General features: G+C 39.0%; 1 pseudogene; it reads right to left on the reverse strand.

The window, feature by feature from the left end:
- Positions 1-25,891, reverse strand: LOC107783145 (CENP-B homolog protein 2-like; annotated as a pseudogene).
- Between the last annotated feature and the right edge of the window lie 918 nt (positions 25,892-26,809).

Here is a 26,809-nt window from a genome sequence, read left to right on the forward strand (position 1 = left end):
CTAAGACAATTTAGTGAAATATGATTCTAGTATTTTATTTGTTTTTTCCTTAAAATTTAAATCTAGTTGAAGCTCATCTCTAACATTTCTTATTGCATCCAAAAGTTCTGGTGTTGTCTTCTCGAATTGCACCAAAAACTTGTAAAGAGTTCTAGACGCGATAAGTGATTCCTTACGCGTAACTGGTTCCAAAGGTATTGTATCGTCTTCAACTTTATCATCAACATTGTTTTCTCCGATGGTATCTACAATTTCTTCTAAGCTCTGGACCTCTGAACATGTATCATTTTCACTCGGGTAATCCAATAGGCTATTGACATCCATTTTATTGTAGTAACTAAGATCAATAATCATGACCTCAAGTTCATGAATGTCGTTTTCACAAGTGAGTTCATTTAATATGTCGAGGCTTTATCCCCCGAACGAATTTTGTAGTGTCGAAAACAATTTGCTATTGTCTCTTGCTGAATATTTGTCATCCAAGCCGCAATCGCAAGATTGATAGCATCCAAAATATTAATCTTTCCTGGATCAGTTTTTCCCAGCTTATAGCCTTCTAATATCCTACGGTAAAATTTACTATGATAATGCATCTTGAAAGCTATTTTTATCACATAAATTACAAGGTTAAATTTTTAATGTCATGTTGGATGGAAAGACAAGAAATTCAACATTTTGTAGTCCTTCAGTATTTCTTGGATGTGCTGGACAATTATCTACCACAAGCAAAATTCGTCTACCATGCATTTTGTGGTCAAACCAACAAATATATTCATCAAAAAGTACACTTGTCATCCATGCTCTTTTGTTTGCACGATAGTGACAATTCAAGTTGTTCATATTGGCATTCTTGAAGCAACGTGGCTTTGCATATTTTCCAATACTCCATATAGAAATTTTTTCAGATCCATCCTCATTGCAACAAATAACAACTGTGAGCCTTTCTTTGTCCTTCTTTCTTCCTTCAATTTATTTTGTTGCAAGAGAATGATCAGCTTGTAACCTGTAAAAACAAACCAGTTTCATCCATATTAAAAACATCTTTCATAGGGAGATGGTCTATTTTTCCCCTATGGACTCCAATTTTGTCTCCATGTCTTGTATATCAACCAAACCACTCTGTCTGAAACGCCGAAATGACTTGATACCATGTCTTACCTTGAATTTCTCAAGCCAACCTTGGGAAAAGTTGCGCTCAAAATCTTGTTGAGGATATAAAAGTTTCATTTTATCTCTCGCCTTCTCCAAAATTAACTCTTCGATTATATTCACACGGTCTTGATATTGGAGAAACCACTCATAAACAACCTTCTCCGTGTCTAAAATTTTTGCTGGCTTGTGCCGCTTGATATCCCTCCCTTTTTCTAAGTTAGCCGAAAGATACTCAGCTGAACGTTTGAGTGTGTTTGATATTGTACCTTGACTAACTTTCAAATGAAAACTTTCATCAAGCTGCAACTGCAAATCTTGTTGAGTGCATGTGGAATAATATCTTTTGTACTCACATAATACTTTACGTATTTGATTAGTCATTGTTGATTTTTGTGACGCCTTTTAGATGAGAAGCTATTGTTCGGTACGGTTTGAAAAAGATTCTATGTTGCTTATATAGTTTATTCTCTCACCATCATACATTGAATGTTTTTAGTAAAAATACAATGAATAATATTTGATTATTAAGAAAAAATAAACATTACAATGATTTATTAATTACAATGAATAAACAATGAACATTACAATGAATCATTTAATAAAAAAATATTACAATGAATCATACATCATACATTGTACCTTATGTATAATGAATTTATTTTTTATATTAATTCAATAAATATGATACGTAAATTAGTAAGATACAATAATTTTGATGTAATCAAAATTAACCTTCATTGAATCTCGAAAACTGTCACGACCCCAATTTCCTACCTTAGGATGTCGTGATGGCACCTAGTATCTAATACTAGGTAAGCCTAATATGTATAGAGAAATAGCGAAAATAATAATAATAGAACCTCAAATTTAAACCATGTAAACCATCATAATAGAACTCAACAATACAACTGACAACAACTCCCCAAAACCTGGTGGAATAGAGTCATAAGCTCTACAAGAATGTACTAATGGTCTCGTAATACAATACTATTTTGGAACAAGAAACAAATAGTAGAATGTCTAAAAACAGAAGGTGACTTCGAGGCCTACAGATGTAGAGCAGTAATACTTTGAAGTCTCTAAAAGCTACTAGTCAATCAATTATTGGCGTCCAGCACGGGCAGACGTACCTGGTCTGTACAAAAATATGCAGAATCGTAGTATGAGTACACCACAACGGTACCTAGTAAGTATCAAGCCTAACCTCGGTAGAGTAGTGACGAGGCCAGGTCAAGACAAATACTAGGACAAGATAAACGGAACAAAAATATAACAATGGGAAGTAATGGAAAGCGGAGAAACATTGGTAACAAAGCAGTTTAGTAACGTAAGCTAATGACAGAATTGTAAGCAAAAGACAACAAGAAGGAATCCAATAATAAAAATAACAAATAGTCAAATACGGAGAAAACTGGTAAGGCAAGGAAGAATAAAAGTCACAAAAATTGTTCAACCAATAACTCCTTTCAATATGAAATACACAACAAGAATCACAACCGAGGTACCGCCTCGTATTCACATTTCACAAATTTCAATTACAATCTTTCCTTATATCATCGTGGGAGCCTTACATTTAGTTTTAAAAATTATTTTTCCAAAATAGCTACCCGCGTTTTAGCCCACCTTATCTCATCGTGTGGCTTCAAGTAGTTTCTCTACTAGCAACACGCATATCAAGCCCACCTTATTTCACCGAATGTGTATCAACCCATAGCCTTATATCACCGCATGCGTATCAATATCACAACATAATCACAACTCGCACCACTGCCCATATGCCACAACTTGCCAAAAGAATCGACAATACCAATGTTTCCACAACAAATAGCTCATGACTCAACCACAATGTGTACAAAAACTCAACAATAATAAAGTGAATGTGATTTGCTCAACAAGAAAGATATCTCAACAATTAACAACTTCGCCTCTATGTGATAACGGCTTTTACAACTTCAGCATCAATAACCCAACAAGAAAATATTCCAAGAAATAACAACCTCAATTAAGAGTAATACAACAATTAAAGAGATGACAATAAGGAAGGCAATAACATCAATTAAAGCATATGTGAACAAATAATAAGTAAGAGGTGGAACAAGTGTTAACAATGACAAATAAAGCAGGTAACAGTAGATTAACAATAAGAGATATATCATGTTATGACAATTCAATTTAAGGCATGGAAAGAGTCTGAATGGTCAAATATCACAAATAGCCCGTATACTCACTCGTCATCTTACGTACACGACTTTTACATAACACAAATAGCATAATCAACCCAAATCCTAAGGGGCAGTTCCCCCACACAAAGTTAGGCAAGATACTTACCTTAACTAGGCCTACTCAACCCTCGAAAATAGCTTTTCTCCTCAAATTCACCTCCAAACGGCTCAAATCTAACCAAAAGTGACTTAATATCATCAACCAATGCAAGGGAAAACAATTACAATAAATAAAGCTTTGATCTTTACAAAATTCCCAAAAAGTCAACAAAAGTCAATCCCATAATTGCTCGGTCAAAACCCGAATCCAAGGGTAGATTCCGACAATCCATAATCCTAGGAGTTCATATATATGTGTTTTTTTTTCAAATCCGAGTCCAAATCGACTCTCCAAATCGCCTCCTACCGGGCCTAAGGTTCTAAAATATGATAAAATGATATGAAATCCCGACTCCCGGCCCTTTTGTTCAGCTACAGATGTCGCATTTGCAACATAGGGTTCGCATTTGCAAACACTCACAATTGTGAATCAGGGATCGCAATTGGGAACCCTGACAATCTTAACGTAAGTCGCAATTGCGACAAAGGCTTCGAAATTGCGAATCTGACTGCCATCGCAAAAGCGACCAAATGGTCACAAATGCGACCCCAATCCAATACCGCTGATTTTGCAAATGCGAAGGGGAGAGTCGTTATTGCGACATCAGACCACCCCCTGTCCACTTCGTAATTGCTAGGCTGGTGCTCGCAATTGCGACATCAGAGCACCAGCACACCAGCTATTACAAATTCAGTCCAAAATATTCAGAACCACGTCCGAAACTCATTCGAGCCCTCGGGGCTCCAATCCAAACATCCACACAAGTCTAAAAATATCATACGAACTCGCTCACATGATCAAAACACAAAACTAACATCTTGAACTACGAATCCGACACCAAAACGCATGAATTTCAAAGTAAAGTTCAAGAACCTCTAGAATTGCATCCAAGCGTACGAATCCTATCAAATCAACTCCAATTGACACCATATTTTGCAGACAAGTACTAAATAACATAATAGACCTATTCTAAGTCCCAAAACCAAATCCCAAACCCGGTAGCCAAAATTCAACCTATGGTCAAACTTCTGAGCCTCAAATTTCTAATTTTTGGCAAAACAACACAAATCAACCTACGAGCCTCCGAATTCGATTCTGGGCATACGCCCAAGTCCAAAATCACAATACGAAGCTATCATAGCCATCAAAATACCGTTCCGAGATCGTTTTCACAAAAGTCAAAGTTTGGTGAACATTTCTAACTTAAGCTTCCAAGCCAAGAAGCAAAGGGTCTAAATCAACCCGAAATCTTCCCGGAACGAAACCAATTAACCCTGCAAGTCATAAAACCAAAATTACACATTTCTGAAGCGTCAAAAGGGGAAACTGGTCGCTATAACAAAAAACGATCGGTCAGGTCCTTACATTCTCCCTCTCTTAAAACAAACATTATGTTACACCCCATGTTTTCGTATATGAACGTACGTCGTAAGTCAATTGATGTAAGCTCAAAAAGGATGAAATCCTTCTACAAAGCTAAGGAAGGTTTATCAAAGTGTTAAGTAAGTTAGGATGAATGGGACTTTTTAATCATAATTTAAATGGTTGTAAATTCATAATATTATGTTTTTGTCTGGCCTATAGTAGGCTTAAGCGAGCAGTAAAATCAGGGGAAATGTTGTCCGTTTTATTTTAGAATCGAGTTATCGTTTGAGATACGTGATATACTAGCGCCATCTAAGTTATACATGTATTTCTTTGTTATAGGGCTGGCGCGCTAGTTGTTGTAAGCTTTTGTCAAGTTGCATTGACGACTTGAGGTATGTTAAGGCTATTCCTTATTTCTTTTGGCATGACCCATATGATACAAACAAAATGAGCAAACGCACAACTTTCATAAATGACTTTATTCATAGAAGTACTAGGGGTTCCTATGTTCTTGATTCCCCACGTGCCTTATTATTATATCTTCTGTTCACGGGTCTCAGAAAAATACATAGTTGATAAAGTTTATCCGAAGGCATATTTGATCTTGTGACATTCAAGAGATCTTATAGGCTTACTTCTTATGCATTGCATTCATTTATACATGTACATTGATCCATGACTATATGACATTATATACACATATATTATATGTATATGGGGTATGGGGAAAGTTTATGGCGTTATATACGCATCACCACCTGATCAGCTGGTATACGTTGATGATTTCGCCCACAGTGGCCGAGATGATATGATGGGATGCCCTCAGAGGTTTGATGATGTTATGTACGCATACACCTATGCATGGTATGACATTTATACACATAAGCATGACATTATAAATGTCTCATGATTCACAGAGCTATTCAGACTTACAGGTTGAGTCTTTTACTCCATGTTTCTTTCATGTCTATTATATATTGCTTTTCATGCCTTCCATACTCGGTACTTTATTTGTATTGGCATCCCTTTTTTCCTGGAGACGCTGCGTTTCATGCCCACAGGTCTTGATAGACAGGTTGAGAGTCCTCCTAGTAGGCTATCAGCTCAGCAGAAGGTGTTGGTATACTCCACTTGCTCCGAAGTTACTTATTTGGTCAGTATGCTTTGGACATGTATTTATTGGTATGGCGGGGCCCTATCCTGGCCTTTATGACGTTTATGTACTCTTAGAGGCTTGTAGACATATGTCATGTATATGAAAGATTGTATGGCCTTGTCGGCCTGTGTTCAGTGTACGCATGATCATTTTGGTCTTATAGGCCCGTATGTCATATGTATAAGTTTGTATTACATGTTGGGTCATCCTATGTCGAGTATTCCCTTTTGTTTTATTCTGGTTATCTTATGACGCCACTTTTGGCCCATTTACCCATAATGGTATGATAAGAAAGATATGTTATGTTGGTAATCAGTTGAGTAAGGCATCAGGTGCCCATCGCGGCCCTGCGGTTTGGGTCGTGACACGTTCATCCTCGAACATGCATAAGGGCATACCTGAAGTGATAAATAGATGAGGATAACGACTCTGCATGTCGTACTTAGTCTCCCATGTTGCCTCCTCGACTGGATGACCCCTCCATTGAACCTTCACTGAAGCAATATTCTTTGACCTCAACTTTCAGACTTGCCTGTCCAAGATGGCCACCGGCTCCTCAACATAAGTCAAATCCTTGTCCTATTGGACTGATCTGAAGTCTAAAATATGAGACAGATCACCATAATACTTCCTAAGCATGGAAATATGGAACACCGGATGAACTGCCGATAAGCTGGGTGGCAATGCAAGCTTGTAGGCCACTTTACCAACTCTCTCAAGGATCTCAAGAGGACCGGTATACCTAGTGCTCAACTTACCCATCTTCCCAAACCTCATCACACCATTCATGGGTGAAACCTGGAGCAAAGCCTGCTCTCCAATCATAAATGCTACATCACGAACATTTCGATCAGCATAACTCTTCTGTCTAGACTAGGTTGTACGAAGCCAATCTTGAATCAACTTAACTTTCTTTAAGGCATCTCGAACCAAATCTGTGCCCAACAACCTAGCCTCTCCCGCCTCAAACCAACCAATTGGAGAACGACATTGTCTCCCATATAAGGCCTCATAAGGATCCATCTGAATACTCGATTGGTAGTTGTTATTGTAGCCGAACTCTGCAAGCGGCAAGAACTGATCCCAAGAACCCTTGAAATCCATAACATAGGCACGAAGCATATCCTCTAATATCTGAATGGTGCTCTTGGATTGTCTGTCCGTCTAGGGATGAAAGGCTATACTCAACTCAACCCGTGTGCCTAACTCACACTGCACAACTCTCCAGAAATGCGACGTGAACTGTGTTCCTTGATCGAAGATAATGGATATCGGCATACCGTGAAGACGAATAATCTCGTGGATATAGACCTGAGCCAACTACTCGGAAGAATAGGTAGTCACCACCGGGATGAAATGAGCCGACTTGGTCAACCTACCCCCAATTACCCATACTGCGTCAAATTTCTTCAAAGTCCGTGGGAGCCTAACAACGAAGTCCATGGTAACACGCTCCCATTTCTACTCGGGAATCTCAAGTCTCTAAAGAAAACCGTCCAGACTCTAATGCTCGTACTTCACCTGCAAGCAGCTTAGGCACCGAGCCACATACTCCACTATATATTTCTTCTTTCTCCTCCACCAATAGTGCTGCCTCAAATCCTGATACATCTTAGTGGCGCCCGAATGAATGGAATACCACAAACTGTGGCCACCTCAAGAATCAACTCACGAAATCGATCCACATTAGGCACACATAACCGACCCTGCATCTGTAATACCCCGTCATCTCTAATAGAAACCTCATTGGCATCGCCGTGCTGTACCGTGTCCTTAAGGACAAGCAAATGGGGGTCATCATACTAATGCTCTCTGATGTGCTCATATAAAGAAGACTGAGAAACCACGCAAGCAAGGACCTGACTGGGCTCCGAAACATCTAATCTGAATTACTGATTGGACAAGGCCTGAACATTCATGGCTAATGGCCTTTCTGCTGCCGGTAGATATGCCAAATTTCCCAAACTCTCCGCCTTTCTACTCAAGGCATTGGACACCATGTTGGCCTTCCCAGGATGACATAGATTGGTGATATCATAGGCTTTAAGCAACTCTAACCATCTCCGTTGCCGCAAGTTAAGATCTTTCAACTTGAACAGATGCTAGAGACTTCGGTGGTTGGTATAGACCTCATATGGGACACCATACATGAACTTTCAGCTGCCGAGATATGTAGGCAATCACCTTACCGTCTTGTATCAATACCGCGCTAAGCCTAATACGCGATGCGTCACAATACACAGTGTAAGACCCCGAGCTCGTAGGCAATACCAACACTAGGGTTGTAGTCAAAGTAGTCTTAAGCTTTTGAAAGCTCACCTCACACTCCTCAGACCATCTGAAAGGAGCACCCTTCTAGGTCAATCTAGTCATAGGTGCAGCAATGGATGAGAAACCCTCTACGAAACAACGATAATACCTGGCCAAATCAAGAAAACTCCGGAATCTCAGTAGCTGAACACGATCTGGGCCAACTCTGAACTTCTTCAATCTTCTTCGGATCTATCTTGATCCCCTCACTCGACACCACATGACCCAAAAATGCCATCGAATCAAGCCAAAATTCACACTTTGAGAATTTTTCTTACAATTTCTTCTCTCTCAAGTTTTAAAGCATGATCCTCAGATGTTGCTCATAATCCTCCCAGATGTGGAAGTACACCAAGATGTCGTCAATAAACACAATGATGAAGGAGTCAAGATATGGCTCAAATACATAGTTTATCTGGTGCATAAATGTTGTTGAGTCATTGGTCATCCCAAATGACATCACAAGAAACTCGTAGTGACCATACCGAGTCCTAAAAGCAGTCTTCGGAATATCCGGATCCCAAATCTTTAGCTGATAATATCCTGACCGCAAATCAATCTTCGAGAACACTGTGACACCTTGAAGCAAGTCAAATAAGTCAACAATGTGCGCTAATGGATACATGTTTTTTCACTATAACCTTGTTCAACTGCCGATAATCTATACACATCCGCTTAGAACCATCCTTCTTCTTTACAAATAGAACTGGAGCACCCCAAGGTGACACACTAGGCCGGATGAAACCCTTATCAAGCAATTCTTGCAATTGTTCCTTTAATTCATTCAACTCTGCTGGCACCAAACGATATGGTGGAATAGAAATGGTCTGAGTGCCCAGCAATAGGTCAATGCCAAAATAAATATCTCTATCTGGCGACATGCCTAGAAGATCTGCTGGAAATACATCTGGTAAGTCTCTCACTATCGGAACTGACTCAACGGTAAGAGTATCAGCACTGACATCTCTCATAAAGGCTAAATATGCATCATACCCTTCTCAACCATCCCCTGAGCCTTTAGAAAGGACACAACCCTGCTAGGAATATAGTCCAATGTACCTCTCCACTCCAATCACTGCAAACCTAGCATAGCCAGTGTCACAGTCATGGATTGGCAATCCAGAATAGCGTGATAGGGCGACAACTAGTCTGTTACACCCTATTTTTTTGTATGTGAGAGTACGTCGTAAGTCAATTGATGTAAGCTCAGAAATGAGATCATCTTTGAAAGTACATAAAGTAAGTTAATCATGTTACCATTGAGGTTAAAAATATTTAAGATCATGAACTGCAAGTACCAAGAGGGTTGGAAGGTTTAGAAGCTAAACGAATCAAAGAAAATAAGTTTCGTCGAAAGTCAAAAAGTTAGGAACGTTATAACCCATATCTTTGGGGTGAGACTAGGGTGCTTAATATAATGAGAAGTTTATTTTATGAGTTATTTTAGTCGTATGATAGTCGTGTATTATGTTTTGAAGTCAAGCGAGTTGTGGAATAAAAGTTGGCAAAGGTCATCACAAGTTACATTCATAAATGTGCTGAACATTAGGTCAAATATAGCTGAGATTTTCTCCCAATATACTTAGAATTATAGGATGATCCACCTACAAAATTGAAGATCTATGATTCTATTTTCTAACGTATTAAACAGTTTATCAATACGACATCGGAGTAGAGAGATATGCATGTGTTTGCGAGACTGCGTATGCAGCTCTCATTGGGACCCACTTAGGCGGTAGATGATTCTTCAGCCTTTAAAGATCGGGGCAAGGCTCATTTAGGTTCATTTTTCGATCCAAGCAGACCCTATACTCTACCAAAACACTCTCAAATCAGTCTCCATGGTTCTAGAGTGAAAACCAAAGATAAAAACATGAATCAAATGCTAGAAATTTCGTGGTGCTTGCTAGATTGTAGTCCTTCATCTTGTGGTTATTTTGGAGGATTCTTCAAGTGAAGTAAACTCAGATTTCATGTTGTTCTTGTTGATTAAGGTAATAATCAGTCACTCCTTCATATATATTATAGTTTCCAGGCGAAATACAAGTGTTTACACAACAACTTGAACACAAATTTGATTCAAGAAGAGAATACAACTCCTACAGTGTTGTGGTGTGATTGAGGGTTGTTGTGAGCTACAACAGCTGGGGATTTCAAGTTTTATCTAATTCATAAGGTAAGTAAATCATGTTTTTGGTTGTGCTTAAGATTAATCATGTGTTGATTGAGTTGTTTGAAAGGAAATCTACAAGATAGTAATTGATATGGCATAAGAAATCATTATCTATTTTTGTGGGATGTGTTAAGGCTATATATATATAGTTTGTTATGGATGAAAATTGTTATAAATAGTTTGATTATGTTATTATTACTGTTGTGAAGATTATCTATATGCTAATTAAGTTGATTGAAGAAGATAACATGAAAAATAAGAGGTTGACGATAAAGGTTAAGGTGTTAGGCGTGTGGACTATTTTTGAAGATTATTCTTATGATATTTTGGGATTAAAATCATATGGGAAGAATAAGTATAATAGATGTTGTAGGAAGATTCATGGAAAAGGAATTGAATTCAAACTATAGTTTGTTAATCGTAAAGCGAGCTTGCCGCTCAAAATGGTTGTTGATGTAATCAGAGAGCTTATTGTGAATTATATTGTTGTTGTTTGGGTTGTCTGGTGACTTTTAGTAACTTATGGGATGTAGTACAAACAGGGGAGGTGCTGTATGTTTTCTTATAGTATATTGGTTTCTAAATATGAGAGTTACAATACATATATGATGATGACAAAGTCGGTTTACTCATTGTAGATGTAAGAAAATTATATTGAGTTTGGTTGACGATTGGAGAGGAGATTGCAAAGGTATGTTAAGGCTAATGCGTTGGATAACGAGACATAAAGAGAAGTTCATACTCCTAAATTTATGTACATTATCCTAGTCTCATAAGTTACAGCATTCTCCCTTATCGGGACTTTATATTCAGTAAAGTATTGTTTCTTTCCAGTCAAGAGAGCATAGTAATATATATATATATATATAGGTATAGGTATTTTCACCACCATCGAGCTATAATCTGTGGGAGGCCCCTATTGGGAAACCCTAGATCAGATGGTAAATTATATACCGAGCCAACTATGGCTGAGAGCCTATGAGCGAGCCTATAATGGCTGAGATACAGAGCCTAGGATGGTTGAGCGCCTATGAGCGAGCCTACTACGGCAAAGCAGTTATACATACTAAGCCTTACAGGGCCGGACATCTATTTTACTTACTATATTGAGAGAGTTGAGTCAGTATTAGTAGGTAAGCATATCTTTAGATTATCTATGACTCTCGGTTACTTTCAGTTATTATATTATCAGTTCAGTCTCAGCTTTCAGTTATTCTATTACCTTACATATTCAGTACATTATTTCGTACTGATGTCCCTATTCTGGGGACGCTGCATTTCATGCATGCAGGTCCTGATAGACTGTTGGATAGACCTTCCCAGTAGACAGAGTCAAACATCAACTTGGTTGGTAAGCTCCACTTCCTCAGAGTTACCAGGTCTAGACTTGGAGTCCATTTTATATATATAGGTTTGATGGGTAGGTCGAGGCCCTGTCCCGACCATGATACCGTTGAGTTATCTCTAGAGGCTTGTAGACGAGTCATGTACATTCTGTATATCAGTATTGTGGCCTTGCCTGCCCTATGTAGATGTTTAGTTTGGTATTGCTGGTTGTAGATGTTATTTTCAGACGATTTAGAATATGGCCCCATCGGCCTTGATTGGTATTGTCAGTTTGCAGGTAGGCCTCGTCATCCTAAGTTGAGGGCTACCCCTCTAGAGTTTATAGTTACAGAGTGGTACGCTCTCGGGCCGAGTATGGTACTGGGCGCCTACCATGCCTCCCCAGGTTTGGGGCATGACAAACATGGTATCAGAGCAATTCTGTACTAGGGCGTGTCTAGTAAAGTCTTATTTATGAGTGTGTTGTGCACCACACTTATAAGCAGGAGGCTACATGGCATTTAGGACTGTCACTCTTTCTTCTTACTTTAGATAGTGTGGTAGAGCTCAGTTGTAAGAATTCAAACTCCTAAATTCTACTTTATTCATAATATAACGATACCTATATCCAGAAAGACAGTTGGTAAGAGATTGAATGTGGTTGTGGAAGAGGTGAGTCAGAAGAACTCGATTTTGCATCATGCTTATGATGAGTAAATATGAGGTCTTCAGTAGATCATGTGTGTACTAAGACGTGTAAGCTTCTTGATAAGGAGCCCTAAGGCATGAATATTTATCCACCTATATGTTAAAAAGCAATGAGAGAATCAGAAGGTGGATACAAGTTTCAACAAATAAAAGAAGCAAGTTGAAGAAGGGTACGAAGTACCCAGTCAGTGAAGATTATTAGCATTTACAATTCAGGTAGAGAAATATAAGTATTCTGAGTTACCTTCAACTATAATAGAGGTATGTACAATTGGCCACACCCATCTTAGTTATGCCCTATGGGATCTAACATATATAGTTTAAGAGAAGGATGGGATATCAGGATCCAGCTAGGGTTAGAGTAACCCAAAATGGTAGATGGATTATTAGCGTTAGCTGACATTTTTGAAGGATATTTAAAACATGGTAATAGTTCTCCTTGTGAGACACCCAAATAGTGCACTCTAGATTAAAATAGTTAGATATGATACTAGAATGTTCAGAAAATTCAAAAGATAGGCACTGGAATCCTAGAAGGGATAAATATTTACCTTAGTATGGCTTTCGTCCCTAGTAAACAGAGAATGTTAGACAACTCAAAGAGCCAGTGAGATGGTGCAAGGGGAGCTAAAAGCGAAAGAATGTTTTGTTGAAGTTTTGAGAATAAGGTAATAGACAAAAATATTAGCAGGAGAATAAGAAGAGAGTAAATAAAGCATTATGAGTAAGATGTGATAAATGAGCGATAACGGTAAATCAAAATATGACAGGATGACATAGTCTATAGATAAGTGAAGGGCCTTGAGACAATAAAAAAGTATAAGCCATACATTCATATCCTCATTTTGAGAAATGAGTTGGTGATTCTAACGTGATTACCAGAATGCTAAGCTAGACTCTGGTGTAATAGAAATCAGTATGGGCTAGTAAATAAGATAGATCGAACAAGAATTAGGGACCATAGGATTTGATAATAATCGACATTGTGAGAATTTCAGAGATCGTGTTCCGGCAAAAATAGAATGGACAACAAAAGAATAACATTTTAATGTTATTCAAGAAGACTATTCCCTAAAGCAAGTGTTGTGAGTAGAGTTAAGCTTAAGGGACTAAGTGTGCCAGTTACACTAGGTGTCACCTTCATGCGTAAGAAATTCAGTTATCCTTGGTACAAAAGGTTTATCGCAAGGCAAGTAAGAGTCAGTGAAGATGTGAAAAGATGCCAAAGATGAAGAGGTAAAACATTTATAGGTAAATATTCATAGAATTAAATGTTAGTACTCCCCTAAAAGGGGGAAGATGGTGTGATATGGTATTAAATCGGAGTTATGTGGTTCGGGTAACTATGGAATAGTAAAAGAAGAATGTGGAAGAAAGGCGAAAGGAATGAGATTGCAGTTGTTCAAATCATGCAGATATGTTATGACTCCAGAACATTGTGCAAGCACGGCCTCGGGTAGAGGCAGTAAGGGTTCCTGTCCAGGATGTTATTGATAAATAAATGCAAATGAACACTTGATACAAAAGGATCGAATGTGAAAGGTGAGTTAAGACAAAGGAAATAACCCAAGGGAGATTACGTGAAATATAGAGGTGATAATGGACCAATGAGTAGTTAGTAGTTGATTGAGGAAGAGCCTAGTTATGGCTAACAAGAAGATATAGACAAATCAGTAGATCATGCAAGATAAACGTATTGAACCCCAGCATAGGGAATTCAGTCTCGCAGATACGACATCATAATCCTTGAGAAATATTCAAATAGGAGTTGGGGTAGTTAAAGGCACAGTATAAGTGTTACGGAAATAAAAGAGAGTGCCATTAGGGAGATAGTCAAAATTTCAGTTCAGAAGCAACCTTATGAGCACAAGGGCGTGGAGCAAGTAACTAAGGATAATTATAAGCGAGTAAGAACATCAAAACTTCCTTCGGGTATACAATGTAATAAGCTCATAACTTTACAGGAGTAAGAGGGTCTCCCCTAAGTACTAAAACAAAAGACTAGCTAAGGAAATAAGGAAGAAGGCTTCAACATAAGCATAGTAATCTGAAGAAGAAATGATGATATGAGTTATAGAAAATTCCAGTATTCGTGGGAAATAAGATAAGCCAAGTATTCATGCAACAAGTGGCAGAACGACCAGGAAAAGTAATTGCTTACATTTAAATACAACCAACAAGGCACGAAAGGAATTATTTAATTTACAAACCAAAGTTAGCTACGTTATGACCTCACTCAAGATTTCAGAGTATTATCCATGCAACATATATGTTGACATTCATACAGTTATGGGAGACTTCGGTATAGGTTAAAAGAAAGAATTGAGTCCACGTCACAGACAAAGGCCTGAATTGCTAGAAGATTATAACATGGATGTTACATAGTCCACAAAAGGCTAATGTAATAGCTAATACCCTCAGTCGTACATTAGAAGACAGATTAAGCCTACATAAAGGTAGAGAGAGAAAAGGAAACTCAAGAGTTACAATAGCTAAGTAAATCAGGGGTCAGATTATTATGCCCAGATAATTATAGAAATCGTGACTCAGAACATGGAAGAATCACCAGTAATAGCATAGGTACAAGAGATATAGTATAACGGCCATATTCTATTATAGCTCTACGATAAATCCAGTTAGAAGAGTACCAACCTCATAAGAAGTCAGTATGAAGCTCCCGCTGGATTATGTATGCACCAGAGGTGCATGTATTATAGTAAAGCTTTAAGGTGTAGACGTGAATTCCACCCATATGGAAGGGAGGTTATGAAAGAGATAGAAGATACAATGCAGGATTTAAAGGTAATAAAGGTACAGGTAAAGAAGGTACGAGATACTCAAGTGCAAAAGGTTATGAATAGTCCAGACTTCAGATAGAGGGCTAGAAGCGTCGTGATTTAGTATCCATAAATGATAGTGGTGTCGTAAGTAGCATATCTTCCATCCTATGGTTTCCAGGTACCGAGAGGTCTAGTTAAAAGAGTAAAGAAGAGTTAGAGATGATGTGATGTCTTGCTTGATGTTCCAAAATAACATAAGAAAATCTATGGTGCTAGCAAGCTAAAGGAGGATTGCGAGTAGTATAAATAGATATGTGTAGATCGCAAGCTAAAGTATGGCAGAGCGACAAGGTTTTAGGTAGACAGGAGTAAAGATAAGAAAATGTGAGTAAGAAGATGACAAGAATAGGTAAGGCCTCAGGATTAATCCCATCAAACCAGAGAGCTAATGGTTTTCGTAAGTTATACAAATCTCGGTATAGCCTGAATGAACTCAAAAGAGTTTAAGACTAGGGGCATTTAGAAGAGATGGAATGCTGCCCTGGTAGTAGAATGAGAGTGTAGTTGTGATAAATGATAAGAGAATGATGATTAGGCCTTCGATTGAGTAATGATTCAAAGAGAAGATATTTCATGAGTTACATGGGAATAGAATACCCCCCATAAAATAAATCACATTGGGATGCTATGAAATACGGTTATTGAAGTATTGTATCATCCCTAGGTGAATCAAGCAAATAACTTAAGATGTTCCCTGATGAGACGTGAGCCCTAGTGACAGTGTATTACATAAGAGGTTTCAAGTTATTAGTGGAAGATTATAGATCAACATTAAGGTGAATCAACAATACATGGATAAAAGTTACAAAGTATGAGATGAGATTAGGTTGTCATTCTTAAGATGAACAGTAATGAGGAAGCATTAAAGGACTTAGATTTATAAATACACGAAAAGCAACGAGAGAGTAACCTAGAGTTGGGTAGCAAACCTCTGTAATAATAAACAGAAGTAAGTGTTATGGTATAGTATGACCTACCTAGATGCATTAAAGCAATAAGGATAGATAACTGAGGCTATGAAACAAAAAATAGCAATAGTCGTAAGTGCGATAAAGTACCAAGCGAAGAACTTCAGTACACCTATATATGCCTAGAGGGACAACTTGCCATAGTTCTGTATATATTTACAAAGTAAGGCCTAGAGATTGGATAAAAGCTAGAGGAAATAGGAGAGAAGAGTCGCATAGTACATACAAGGACAGAGTCGTATAGGCTGCATGACAGAAGGTAGAAACAGTTACAAGATTGGATGAATTCCGACCACAGGTCGTGGTGTGAGAAAGAGGCCTAAAGGGGGAATGCCCTGGCCTTTGGATTTATTCACTAAACAGTTGCCTAGATGACAAGGACACTAATAAGGTATTCATAAGAGTTATAACTTATGAGACTAATAAACGCAACAGTCAACATTCGAGGATGAATGTTCCAAAGGGGGGAATGATGTTACACCCCATGTTTTCGTATGCGAGAGTACGTCGTAAGTCAATTAATGTAAGCTCAAAAATGAGATCATCTTTTAAAGTGCATAAAGCAAGTTAATATTGTTACCATGGAGGTTACAAATATTTAAGATCATGAACTGCAAGTACCAAGAAGGTTGGAAGGTTAAGAAGCTAAACGAATCGAAGAAAATAAGTTTCGTCGAAAGTCGACAAGTTGGGAACGTTATAACCCGTATCTTTGGGGTGAGACTAAGGTGATTAACATAATTAGGAAGTTATGTTACGAGTTATTTTAGTCATATGATAATCATGTGTTATGTTTTGAAGTCAAGCGAGTTGTGGAACAAAAGTTGGCAAAGGTCATCACAAGTTATATTCATAAATGTGTTGAATATTAGGTCAAATGTAGCTGAGTTTTTCTCCAAGTATAGTTAGAATTACGGGATGATAAACCTACAAAATTGAATATCTACAAACCTATTTTCTAACACATTAAACCGTTTGTTAATATGACATCGGAGTAGAGAGATATTCGAATTTTTACGAGACTGCACAAGCAGCTCCCATTGGGACCCACTTTGGCAGTAGATGATTCTCCAACCTTTAAAGATCGGGGCAAGGCTCATTTGGGTTCATTTTTCGACCCAAGAAAACCCTATACTCTCCCAAAACACTCTCAAAGTAGTATACATGGTTCTAGAGTAAAAACCAAAGATAAAAACATGAACCAAATGCTAGAAATTTTGTGGTGCTTGCTAGATCGTAGCCCTTCATCTTGTGGCAATTTTGGAGGATTCTTCAAGTGAAGTAACCTCAGATTTCGTGTTGTTCTTCTTGATTAAGGTAATAATCAGTCACTCCTTCATATATATTAGAGTTTCCAAGCGAAATACAAGTGCTTATATACCAACTTGAACACAAATGTGATTCAAGAAGAGAATACAACTCCTATAGTGTTGTGGTGTGATTGAGGGTTGGTGTGAGCTACACCAACTAGGGATTTCAAGTTTTATCTACTGCCTAGGTAAGTAAATCATGTTCTTGGTTGTGCTTAATATTAATCATGTGTTGATTGAGTTGTTTGAGAGGAAATCTACAAGATAGTAATTGATATGGCATAAGAAATCATTATCTCTTTTTGTGGGCTGTGTTGAGGCTATACATATAGTTTGTTGTGGATGGAAATTGTTACAAATAGTTCGATTATGTATGGTTGTTATTTTCAATATTATCTATGTGTTAATTAAGTTGATTCAAGAAGATAACATGAAAAATAAGAGGTTGACGATAAAGGTTAGGGTGGTAGGCGTGTGGACTATTTTTGAAGATTATTCCTATGATGTTTTGGGGTAAAAAATAATATGGTAAGAATAAGTATGATGTAATAGATGTTTTAGGCAGATTCATGGAAAAGGAATTGAATTCAAACTATAGTTTGTTAATCGTAAAGCGAGCTTGCCACTCAAAATGGTTGTTGATATAATCAGAGAGCTTATTGTGAATTATATTGTTGTTGTTTGGGTTGTTTGGTGACTTTTAGTAACTTATGGGATGCAGTACAAACAGGTGAGGTGTTGTCCATTTTCTTATAGAATATTGGTTTCGAAATATGAGAGGTACAATGCATATATAATGACGATAAAGTCGTTGTACTCATTGTAGACGTAAGAAAATCATATTGAGCTTGGTTGACGATTCGAGAGGAGATTGCAAAGCTATGTTAAGGCTAAACCCTTCCTTCATTTTCGCATGATCTCCTAACTAATGTGTTTGATAACAAGACATAAAGAAAAGTTCGTACCTCTAAATTTGTGTACATTATCCTCTCATAATTTGCAGTATTCTCCCTTATGGGGACTTTATGTTCAATTGAGTATTGTTTTCTTCCAGTCAAGAGAGCAGATGGTCTCTAATATATATATATATATATACACACACACACACACACACACAATATTACTGTATTTTCACCACCATCAAGCCTACTATGGCCGAGCGCCTATGAGCGAGCGCAGAATGGTCGAGATACAGAGCCTAGTATGGTCGAGCGCCTATGAGCGAGCCCACTACGGCAGAGCAGTTATACATACCTAGCCTTACAAGGTCGAACAACTATTTTACTTACTATATTGATATAGTTGAGTCACTATCAGTAGGTAAGCTTATCTTCAGATAATCTTTGACTCTGAATTACTTTCAGTTATTGTATTATCAGTTCAGTCTCAGCTTTAAGTTATTCTATTGCATTACATACTCAGTACATTATTTCATACTGACATCCCTTTTGTCGGGGACACTTTATTTTATGCCTACAGGTCCTGATAGACTGATGGATAGACCTTCCCAGTAGACAGAGTCAAACATCAGCTTGATAGGTAAGCTCCACTTCCTCGGAGTTCCCAGGTCTAGACCTTGGAGTCCATTTTATATATACAAGTTTAATGGGTAGGTCGAGGCCCTATCCCCGACCATGATATAGGTTAATTATCTTTAGAGGCTTGTAGACGAGTCATGTACATTCTATATATCAGTATTGTGGCCTTGCCAGCCCTATGTAGATATTTAGTTAGGTATTTCTGGTTGTAGGCATTATTTTTAGACGATTCAGAATATGGCCCCATCGGCCTTGATTGGTATTGTCAGCTTGCAGGTAGGTCTTGTCAGCCTAAGTTGAGGGCTACCCCTCCAGAGTTCATAGTTACAGAGTGGTACGCTCGGGCCGAGTATGATACCGGGTGCCGGCCACGCCTCCCCATGTTTGGGGCGTGACACAATCCATTCCCAAGATCACATCAAAGTCAACCATATTGAGTAAATATAGATCGATTATGGTCTTAAAACCACCAATAATAACTAAACATGACCGATACACACTGTCCACAATAATAGAATCTCCCACAATCATGGACACATAAACAGGAGAACTCAAAGAATCACAAAATATATCCAAATACGGAGAAAATTAAGATGAGGCATATGAATAAGTAGATCTCGGATCAAATAAAACTGAGGCATCCCTATGACAAACCGAAACCATACTTGTGATGATAAAATCCGATGCAACCGCCTTTGTCCTACCCGGAAAAGCATAGAATCCGACCTAGCCTCCCCCTCTAGGGCGACCTCTACCCGCCTGAACTCCACCCTTGGCTAGTTGTGCAAGTGGAGCGGCAACTGGAGCAGCAACCATGGCCTGAGAAGTTTGTGGACCACGTGGAGCCTGGATAGCTTGTAGAGGTGCACCCCTCCTGAATCTGGGGCAATCCCTCACAATATGTTGGGTATCACCACACTCGAAGCAAGCTCTCGACGGGTGTGGCTGTTGAAACTGACCCTGGCCTGGTCGGCTAGACTGACCGCTGAAGGCACCCCGTGTAGGAGGTGCACCAGATAGTGGCTAAGAAAAATAGGAAACCTAAGACCTCGTAATAGCTGGAGCACCACTAGAAGCTGGAAGTGGTGAATGAACTAGGCGGCTCACACAACCCTTGTCATGACGGGCTGCAGCTGGGGCGCGGGCACCAGTACATCCTCCAGAATCTCGAGGCCTCTTGGTCTCCCTGTCTTCCCTCTCATGACCCCATATGGCCTCCAACCTCCCTGCAAATCTCTACCACCTGCTGATACAGGGTATCTGTCTCCAACTCTCGAGCCATACTAAATCAAATACCATAATTGATCCCCTCAATGAATCAACAGACTCGCTCTCTGACTGTAAAAATCAAAGTAGGTGCATGTCTGGACAACCCATTGAATCTTACGACATACTCTGACACTATAATAACACCCTAGTATAACTGCTCAAACTCCATGTGCCATGCATCCTGAAGGATCTGAGGAACAAACTCTCTCAAGAACATCTCTAAAAACTGAGCCCAGGTGAGTGAAGCTGCATCAGCTGGGCTACCCTCCTCGTAAGCCTGCCACCACTAATACGCTGCTCCTGACAATTGCAATGTAGCAAAAGCAACTCTGCTCGTCTCCACAATACCCATAGTGCAAAGAATACGGTGGCATTTCTCTAGAAAATCCTGCGCATCCTCGGTTGCTAGGCCACTATAAGTAAGAGGATGATACTTCTTGAACCTTAGCTGCTCCTCTTCAGATGTCACTGCCCTAATTTCGGGCTGAACCGGAACAACAAGTTGTACTTGCATAAATTCCAGGACCTGACAACATGGACCCGCTGCTCTTGAGTACGAGCCGCGGGAGTCTAATCTCCTCCCCCAGCCTGAGATGTGGCTAGTACAAATGGAATCAACCCTGCCTTAGATGGCATACCGAACATACTCAAAAGCTGTGCTAAGGTCTCTTAAAGTGCAGGGGGTGACAACATGCACCTCGGGTGCCAGTCCCCCAACCGAAGTTACTGGTGGCTCCTCAGTTTCTCCTCGGGCAGGTGCTCAAGCTACACCACGTGCCTCTCTTCGGCCTCTCACGGCTCTAGCAAGGGGCACGGGTGTCTGATTATCGGATTCAGTGGTTCGTGTCCTCACTATCTTTGAGAGAATAGAAAGACAAAGAATCAGATTTCAAAGTCAGCAAACTCGCACGATAAGGAATCAAAGAAGTGGAATTTTCTAACAGTTTTGTACCCTCTAAAGATAAGTATAGACGTCTCTATACTGATCCGCAAGACTATACTAAACTTGCTTATGACTCGTAAAACCTATGGACCTAACGCTCTGATACCACTTGTCATGATCCCAATTTCCCACCTTAGAATGTTGTGATGGCACCTAGTCTCTAAGACTAGGTAAGCCTAACATGTATAGAGAAATAGCGGAAATAAGAATAATATAACCTCAAATTTAAACCATGTAAACCATCATAATAGAACTCAACAATACAGCTGACAATAGCTCCCCAAAACTTGGTGGAACGGAGTCATACGCTATTCAAGAATATACTAATAGTCTCGTAATACAAGAAATAAACAGTAGAATGTCTAATAAATATATGGTGACTTTGAGGCCTGCGGATGCCGAGTAGGAATACCTTTAAGTCTCCAAAAGCAGCTAGTCAATTAATCACTAGCATTTAGCACGGTCAAATGTACCTGGATCTGCATAAAAATGTGCAGAAACGCAGTATGAGTACACCATAATGGTACCCAGTAAGTATCAAGCCTAACCTCGGTAGAGTAGTGATGAGGCCAAGTCGAGACAACTACTAGGACAAGATAAACAGAACAAAAATATAACAACGGGAAGTAATGGAAAGCGGAGAAATGAATGGTAACAAAGTAGTTTAGTAACGTAAGCTAATGAAGGAATTGTAAGCAAAAGACAACAAGAAGGAAGACAATAATGAAAACCACAAATAGTCAAGTGCGGACAAAACTAGTAAGACAAGGAAGAATAAAAGCAACAAGAATTGTTCAATCAATAACTCTTTTCAATATGAAATACACAACAAGAATCACAACCGAGGTACCACCTCGTATTCACATTTCATAAATTTCAATCACAATCTTTCTTTATATCACCGCGGGAGCCTTACATTTAGTTTTGAAAATCATTTTCCCGAAATAGCTACTCGCGTTTTAGCCCATCTTATTGTCACGACCCAAACCAGAGGGCCATAACTGGCACTTGATGCCTACTCATCCGAGTGCCACGTACCTTATCCTTATTTACTATAAGACTCATCCCGGGCCATGATAGGCCACATCTATATATATAAGTAACAATATTAGAACTTAACTCACATAACTAATTCAAAAGGATTTATACAGATACATAAGGGTCGACAAGGCCGTTGATATGTCATACCTAAAACTATACACAGTACATTGTCTGCAAAACCTCTAAGAAAACATGACCATAATATATAAGTTGGAACAGGGCTCCCGACATCCTCATAAAACAAAATAACATATACAGAATGTGACTCGGCAATACTCCAAGAAGAGTGGAGCTCACCAACCAAAAGCTGATATCTGGAGGAAGCCTACAGTGGAGGGTCCTCGCCTCATCTATTTACACCTGCGTGGAATGAAGCACAGCGCCCCCAGGCAAAGGGACGTTAGTACGAAGAATGTACCGAGTATGTAAGGCAGAAATGAAACATAATAATAAGATACTATCACTAGGAGGGAAAAAAGTCAACTTGTAACCTCTGACTTGCCGCTGAGGGCCATAACATATAGAATAAGTCCAATCTTGTATATATAAATAAAACTACAATATATTAGTTTTGATTACATCATTCTTGTGACATTAACTGCCCGACTAATCAGTGGTAACTACCCGACCAGCCGTAGCACAGTGGTAAATGCATGACTGCCCGATCGGCCGTAGCTCGGTGGTAAATGCATGATTGCCTGATCGGTCATAGCTCAATGGTAAATGTGTAACTGCCCAATCGACCGTAGCTCGGCGGTAAATGCATGACTGTCCGACCGGCCGTAGCTCGATGGTAAATGATGATGCACGACTGCCCAACCGACCATAGCTCGGTGGTAAATGAAGATGCATATAATACTACATTATGAACATTTACATCTTTATTGAATGTCTCAATAGAGAGTTAGGAACATACTTAGGCATGCTTTGAATATCATTTTACAGGATTGAATAACGTAGACATTCTTAACTACTAAGAGTAGAACCATTTATGAAATCACATTATGTTTACATATCGTTACTTGGATCATGCCAAAAGAAGAAAGGATTAGCCTTAACATACCTTAATTACTTATACGAGCTCGTAGAAGATCGCCTTCTTTAAAGCTTCCCTACACCTTACTTCAATTAAGATAATTTGATAAAAGGAACCTTCGATTAAGACTATTGTTCTTCTTCGTTAATATATAAAGAAGGAACAAAACTTTTGTTTGTACTTCATTGAATTGAAAAGAAGAGGAATGTAAATTGCTGCTTATTAATTTATAAAGAAGGTAAGGAAAGGATATGATGCAATATTAGTTGTCTTTGGCAGTGGAACATGACTAGTTAACTCAAGATGCAACTTTTTAAGAAAGTTGGGCACGTGTCTACTACAACAAGTTATACATATCACAAGCATATTAAACAATCCATTTCTTTCCTTGAGATAATGGTGTAAGTGTAACTACTTTTCGTTTAACACAAGTCACACTACATTAATAACTTGATTCATTAATAAAATAATACATGACTACTTATTGACACCTATGTAATTTTATCAAATCCAGTTTTTGTCAACCTAATATCAAGAGCACAATGTTTTGTACTATTAATTCTAAAACGGGTAAGAATATAACTTCTATTATGAGAAAATAATTTCTAGAAAGGATATAAACATAAGTTTTCTTATGAAAAAGTAATTTCGTTTCTTATAATACATAAAATATTCTTTAAAAGTTTCCTCATATCATGTGTTTAACTAAAACTTATCAAAACAATATTATACTAATAACTTTTGATAATCATATTTATCCAACATTTTAAAAAAGAATATTTCTCTTAAAAGAAAGTACCATATCAAAGCAATATATAACGTTTTCGAAATTCAATAAACTTACGGGGTCTTATATCTATAGCTTCACGTACGACCTTAATCTCTTCCAAATAATATGGTTATACTACGATGCATCCAAACACTAAGGTACGAGGTGTTACATCCTCCCTCCCTTAGGAATATTCGTCCTCGAATGTTTAAACTAGCAACATATACGTGACATACTCATATTATAAATGTATATACCTCCCCGGTCTATACTCCAATGAAACAAATATCGGACTCTCACGGGGTTAGGAAATTGTCCCTCCTTAAAACTACTTCCTAATCCATTCGTCACCTACGAGTCTGTTAATCTATCTTCTAGGCGCTGGCACCTACTGGTCGTAATCTTAATAACCGGGTTCATAACTTTCTATTCCATTATACTAACTTTCCCAAAATCTTATGTAATATCTGTTGTTTCCTCCCTTGGGCATTAGAGCTATTAGAGTTCTAACTTCTTAATATCCTAGGTTACTCCTCTCTCCTCCCTTAGTCCTCTATCCTCGGGTTCTTACTTAAGCTAGCCTTGATTTCCCTCAAACCTTCATACATAATGCCAACTCACTCGTATATTAATCATATTAACTGGACAATTTCCGTTAATAAGATCGAACATTATCCATAGTCACAGTACCCGACACCTCATCCGGTGTAGCCTTTGGGCCCTGATGACCAGCCAAAGCATACATGCGATTTTGACTACCGCCGGAGCTAGAAGTTCTGCCCCTGCCTCTACCTCTACCAACTGATGCCTGCGGGCCTCACTCTAGAGAATGTACTGAAGAGGAGGAGACGGTTATAGATTTGGTGGGCTGAACCACCCCGCCCCTATCCTTCATAGGACAATCCCTCATGTAATGACTAGGGTCTCCACAGGTATAGCATACATTAGATCCTTGACGACATTGTCCAGAATGAGCTCTACCGCATTGACTGCACCACGGAGGAGGCGCCCTCATCTGTGCTGAATCCCACCGATTCTGAAAACCCGAAGTTATCGAGCCATGACCTGATTCAGAATAAACAGATCCCTCATAACGCGACCTCTGCAATTCTCGGACACTATCAGCAGAATATGGTGGCATAGGATCGCCCCGAAAATCCTCAAGTTGTCTAGCAGACCTAACCCTCTTACACCGATCCTCACCACAATCCTGGTATTGCTGTCGTTTCTGATCCTCCAAATTCTGAGCATAATCTTGGATGCGAGAAATATCCATACTATCGAGCAGAGCGGTCGTGGAACACTCATTAATCAGGTGCAGCCCAAGTCCTACCACAAACCGATGCACTCGGTCACTCATCTCAGCCACAATCGAGGGGGCATACCTCGCCAAGGAATCAAACTGGAGACTATACTCCCACATACTCTATTCCCTTGTTTAAGAGCCAAGAACATGTCTACCCTTGCCTGACGAATCTTTGCAGGCAAGTAATGATGCAAGAAAGCCCCTGAGAACTCTTCCCATACTGCTGGAGGTGCATTTGTCCCTCTAGACAATTCCCAAGTTTCATACCACTGAACCGTAACATCCCGCAATCGGTAAGAGGCCAACTCTACTGACTCAGTGTCTGATGCATGCATCACCCTCAAAGTCCTCTGCATCCTATCAATAAAGTTTTACGGGTCCTCATCCTTGTTGGATCTAGTAAACACTGGAGGGTCCAGGTTTATGAAGTCTCGAACTCTCACGCTAATAATCATGTCAACGTAACCAACACATGTACCTACCCGGCGTTGAATTTGAGCGGCTACCAATCTAGTCAATAACTGTATTGCACTCTGTATATCCATATCCTCATCATGGGCAATATATGGAGGTACTGGGTTCCTTCTCAGCTCCTCGGGTGCTGGCAAAATCGGAGAACTATGCGAGGGTGTCACACTTCCCCTCGGGGCCTCACTCTGGCCCTCACTAGACACTGGTGCTCTACTCATGCCCTCATCTTCCACTGCTTTACCCTTCTGACTAGCTATAGCTTTCCTGGTCATAGGCATCGATGTATATATAAAACAAGCTAAAGGTCAAGGGCTTTATTCCCTACGATTATGCTATATTGCACAATCTAATATCAAAAAGGAAGGGTAATGGGTCCCTATATGCCCTGTAATTTCCTGTTTATACAACGTGGTGCACAACACATTTATAAACAAGACTCTACTAGACACGGCTTGCAGACAACCCTAGGACAGATACGCTATGATACCAAGTTTGTCACGACCCAAACCAGAGGGCCATAACTGGCACTTGATGCATACTCATCTGAGCGCCACGTACCTTATCCTTATTTAATATAAGACTCATCATGGGCCATGATAGGCCACATCTATATATATAAGTAACAATATTAGAACTTAACTCACATAACTAATTCAAAAGGATTTATATAGATACATAAGGGCCGAAAACGCCGTTGACATGTCATACCTAAAACTATACACAGGACATTGTCTGCAAAACCTATAAGAAAATATGACCTTAATATATAAGTCGGGACAAGGCTCCCGACATCCTCATAAAAC

This window comes from Nicotiana tabacum, chromosome 17 (genome assembly GCF_000715075.1).
Source record: "Nicotiana tabacum cultivar K326 chromosome 17, ASM71507v2, whole genome shotgun sequence".
Classification (NCBI taxonomy): Eukaryota; Viridiplantae; Streptophyta; class Magnoliopsida; order Solanales; family Solanaceae; genus Nicotiana; species Nicotiana tabacum.